Genomic DNA, 5,550 nt, shown 5'->3' with positions numbered 1-5,550 from the left:
AATCTTTATTAGGGCGAGAAGCAGCATTTAAAGAAGGTAAAATGGAATTAAGTGTTAAAAATCAGTTAATTGCAGTTTTGAGTTTATCTTTAATTCAACAGAAAAGCAAACAAGAGGGCCTCCCTGAAATAGAAGAAATCCTTAATCAGGTATATCTGGGAGGATGGGCATCTGAAGTTCCTGGTAAGCCAAAAAATGCTTTGCCTGTTAAAGGAGAAATAAGAAGAGGGGGCCCTGCCCAATAAGAATAAAACAGTATCCCCTAAAATCACAGGGAAAGGGAACTAAAAATCACTGAAAAATTTTAAAATATAAATTATTAATTGAATGTGAATTGGGATATAATACTCCTATCTTGCCAGTAAAGAAATAAAGTTGCAGATTGGTTCAAGATCTCAGAGCAATCAACAAATTTGTAGAGGATATTCATCCAGTAATAGCAAATCCATCTACCTTATTGACTAAATTGAATAATAATCAAATGGTTTGCCGTCTTAGATTTAAAGAACTCTTTCTTTTGTTTAACATTGGCCAAAGAAAACCAGAATTTATTTGCTTTTGAATAGGGAAAATCCTGACACAGTAAGGAAAACTCAATTAACTTGGACAGTATTACCTCAAGGGTTTAAAACCAGTCCAACGATTTTTCAAAACCAGTTAGCACTGGAACTAGAATCATGGAATCCACTCACTCAGACGGGGACTCTGTTACAATATGCAGATGACCTATTACCTGCCACAGAAACAAAGGAAAAATGTGTCTAGTGAATGGTGGGATTATTGAATTTCTTGGGCCTGAATAATTATAGGGTATCCAGACAAAAGGCCCAACTAATTCAAACCCGAGTTTCCTACCTAGGATATGAAATAATAGGAGAACAGAGAAGTTGGAACTGCTAGAAAAGAAGCCATTTGTCAAACTCCACGACCATTGACCATCAAGGAGTTCCGGACGTTACTGGGAATGACTGGATGACGCAGACTTTGGATGCATGATTATGGTGTTCTGGTAAGACCACTATATGAACTGTTAAAAGAAACCCCTCTCTCTTTGGAATGGACTGATTCAGTAGAGGAGGTAAAGCCCTCTGCTGAATTTAAAAAAAAAACAGAGCTAATGAGAACTGCAGCTCTGTGACTTCTGGATGTGACTAAATCCTTTTGGCTATATTCCTATGAAGAACGGGAAATAGCTTTGGTCCCTGCTCAGAAACTAGGACCCTATAAGAGGACAGTGGTGCATTTTGCAAAACAGCTGGATGAAGCGAGCAAAGGATAGATCAGGTGCCTAAGGGCTGTGGCAGCACTTGTCATGAACATTGAAGAGGCTTGCAAATTTCCCTTGGGACAAAAGATTGTCCCATGTTGTATCAGCAGTTCTGGAACAGAAAGAAGCCCACTGGGTATCTCCTTCATGTTTTTTCTTAAATACCAGGCCACCCTTGTGCAACACGATGATATAAAAATTGTGGTCACTGATGTTGTCAATCCAGCATCCTTTTGCAGGAACAACCAACAGAACTATTAACACACGACTGCTTGGCCGCTATAGAGACTGTATATTCAAGCTGACCAGATTTGAAAGAAACCTCTGCAACATGCTGAGTGAGAACCCTGGAACTGGCTAAAGACAAAAGGATAAATATTTGGACTGATTCTAAATATGCATTTGGTGTGGTCCATGCACATGGTGTTATCTGGAAAGAATGAGAACTTTTGAACACACTAAAAAAAAAAATTAAACATGCTACAGAAATTCTACAACTACTGGAAGCTGGTCAGTTACCTGAGGAAGTAGCTATTATGTGCTGTAGAGGGCATCAGCAAGGTGACTCTGATCAGGGAAATTGGAAATAATTTGGCCAATATTGAAACCAAACAAGAAGCTGTTCAATCTAAAATCATTCCTTTAATCCCTGATGGCAAACTAACAATTGAGAAATCTAAACCTAGATATTCAAAGGAGGATAGAAAATTGATTGAAGATCTCAAAGGACAGGAAAACAAAGAGGGTTGGGTTCAGATACCTGATGGGCGAATTGTAATTCCCTGTAATCAACTCTGGAAGCTAGTTCAGGAGGAACATAATAAAACTCATTGGGGTAGCAACTCTTTGTATAAATACTTAGACAAACAAATTATAAGAAGGAATCTATATACCATAGTTCAATTAGTGACAATGTCAGCTCTGCCTCAAGAATAATCCTAAAATTGAAAACAGAAATCAAATTGGTGAAACTGGGGAGGAAGTTATCCAGGACAGTATTGGCAAATAAATTTTCCTGAATTACCGAGAACAGGAGGTCACCAATATTTGTTGGTGTTAACGAATACTTTTTCAGGGTGGCCAGAAGCATTCCCTTGTAGGATAAATAATGCAAGAAAAGTAATTGGAACGTTGTTAAATGATATACCTGTTTTTGGAGTACCGGAGGCAATTTCTTCCGACCGAGGCTCGCACTTTAGTGCAAAATAGTTACAAGAAATTAGCAAAAAATTAGAAACTGATTGGCAACTACATGTTCCATACAGGCCTCAGGTCAGTGGGCAAGTAGAAAACATGGTTCATCTGATCAAACAACGGACTGGTAAAATATGTCAGGAAATGAATTAATATTGGTAAAAAGCCTTACCACTGGCTCTATTAAGAATTTGAACTAAACCTCGATTGAAAGAAGAGGCTAGACCAAGTAAAATTTTATATGGAAGACCATATCAGTCCCAGTTTAAAGGAGAAAGGATTCTGGAAGTGGGAGAAGGCTACCTCCAACAGTTTCTGGTCAATCTGGGAAAACAATTAAAAGAAATAAGAGAATATTGGGGACAAGAGCGAGAGGCGTGGATTATTCGACTCACCCTTTTAGATCCAGAGACTGGGTTTATGTTAAGAATTTCTCAAGAGATCCTCTACAGGAGAAGTGGAGCGGACCGTACCAGATAATATTGACTACCTTTACAGTAGTGAAGATAAAGGAACAACCTGCTTGGATACATTATTCAAGAATAAAGAAAGCACCAGAACCAAAGAAGACATGGTGGGTTGAACCCTTACGTATGAAATTGTATCAGTCATAATTTGGATTTATATTAATGCAGAATGCTGCTAAAGTTGTTAATTGTAGTGACTGTTGAGTGTGTGCACAATTGCCTGAATCAGGAGAAGATCAGGGCCTTCCATTAATTGGCATTCCAATTTCCAACACTATCTCATGGACAAATTTGTGGGTGAATACTAGCAATCTACATCCGAAGGAAAGGTTAAGATTTGGAATAGTTAATCCTAATCCAAGGAAAGAATATTATACCTGTGTACAAAGATGTATTACCCTAGGAACCAGAGTATGAGATTATTTGTTTAAATGCCACAGGTGTAGGTCACCATTCAAATTGCAATCACACTATTAATATAGATGGTATCGTGGTTCATTGGTGGCCTGTTTCTGAAGAGAAAGGATGGTATTGGTCAAGCGAGGGTTTAACCCTATTGCTGAGTGGAATACTGAATTTCATAGTTTTGTGAGATGGCTAATTCCATCTTTGGGAGTAAGTGAATTAGAGAAGGCAATCGTAAATATCTCAGCAACCATAGAGGAAATAAAATCTAAAATGGTATTACAAAACCGAATGGTTCTAGACATGGTGTTGGCTTCACAAGGAGGGGTTTGTTCCATAATCAGTGAAAGCTGCTGTTCCTGAAACAGATCTGGAGGAAATTTGGAAAAAAACTAAAATTTTTCATAAAATGGCCAAGGATGATACGTCCTGGGAGTTTGAAGAAATATGGAAAAAGTTAACTTTATGGTCACTTGATCTCTCCTGGTTAAGGCAACTGGTTTCAGGAATATTAATATTGTCTTAATATTGATTACTTGTGGTATAACAAAATTTTCTTTCTGGTATTTAAACGATCTATGATAAGTTATGAAGACTGGAAGAAGAAATGAAATTTAAGCATCAATTAGAAACAGGAAACTATTTCAAAAAGACTCTAGATGGTAATGGTAGTATATAAAATGTTGCAAAAGAATTTGCAAAAGGACAGAAAAAGGGGGGATTTGAGACAAGGAGGCACAAAAGCACAAAATATAATCAGTTCTAAGTAATTATAAGTTTGATGGCTTTGTAATGGAAAATAACTGCGGTGCCTGAAGGTAGTTGACATAATTTCAGATCTTTAGAACCTTAGTACAAAAGGTGTAAGAAAAGCAGAATGGAAAAACAGGACCTGGGGATGGGGAGTATCTGGGACTATGTTGTGGTTTAAACCAAGCTGCAGAGAGCTCGTGCATTCCCCCCCCTTGCTCCCCCAACTCCCGGAGAGTTGGGAAGGAGAATCCAAAGAATGTATCTCCCACGGGTTGAGATAAGAACAGTTTAATAACTAAGGTATAACACAAATCAGTACTGCTACCACTAATAATAATAATAATGATAAAGGAAATAACAAGTGAAAAGAATGCAACACCTCACCAGTCGCCGACCCATAACTCACCCGCCCCTGCCTGAAAGAGCACCGACTGATACCTCCTTCAACCCCCCCAGAGCACTAGGCCTTCAGGGGCCCTCTCGTTTACTTTATGGGCATGACATGCTGTGGTATGGAATACCTCTTTGGCTATCTTGGGTCAGGTGTCCTGCTTCTGCTTCCTCCCGGCCTCTCCTACTCCCTGGCAGAGCATGAGGCTCCGAAAGTTAAAACACAGTGCTGGCCAAGCTACCAAGAAGGAGAAAAAATGACTGCTTCTGCTGAACCCAGAACAGACTAACTGATGGCCAGGATGGAAGCACTTAACCTAGCTGATAAGTAGAAGGACAGGATGCTATGTCTGTAATTTTAATTAAGCTGGGAAAAGGAACTGACCCTTAAAGACCACTATCACATTTTTGTATGCATGCAGGAAACTTTCTGGAAAATGATGTAATATGCCCAGTGACCATATAAGGATAGCCTGTATAGCAATACGGGGACACACGTTAGGAGGAGCTATCCCCTGTGTCTCCCGGTGCCGCAATAAAGAATACCTGCTTGCCAACTTGAAACTCTGTTGGCGAGTTTGTTCCTGGAGTTTTCTCCAAATCAAGGGAAAGGTCCTACACCTGGGTCAGAGCAATCCCACACACAGCTACAGGTTGGGCATAGAAGAGATTCAGGGCAGCCCTGTGGAGAAGGACCTGGGGGTGTTGGTTGATGAGAAACATAACATGTAGTTATAGGACAAGGAATAATGGGTTAAAACTTAAACAGGGGAAGTTTAGATTGGATAAAAGGAGGAAGTTCTTTACTGTAAGGGTGGTGAGGCACTGGAATGGGTTGCCCAAGGAATTTGTGAATGCACTTCCCTGGCAGTGTTTAAGGCCAGGCTGGACTAAGCCTTTTTTGTCATGGTTTAGTGTGAGGTATCCCTGCCCATGGCAGGGGGGTTTGAACTTGATGATATTAAGGTCCTTTCCAACCCTAACTATTCTATGATTCTATTATTCTAAATAATCTGAATCATATTCAGCAATCATTACATTATTTAACGCCATAATGAAGTGCCAAAGAGCTTA

Source organism: Melopsittacus undulatus (genome assembly GCF_012275295.1).
Source record: "Melopsittacus undulatus isolate bMelUnd1 chromosome W unlocalized genomic scaffold, bMelUnd1.mat.Z SUPER_W_unloc_2, whole genome shotgun sequence".
Classification (NCBI taxonomy): Eukaryota; Metazoa; Chordata; class Aves; order Psittaciformes; family Psittaculidae; genus Melopsittacus; species Melopsittacus undulatus.
This window is presented reverse-complemented; position numbering follows the sequence as displayed.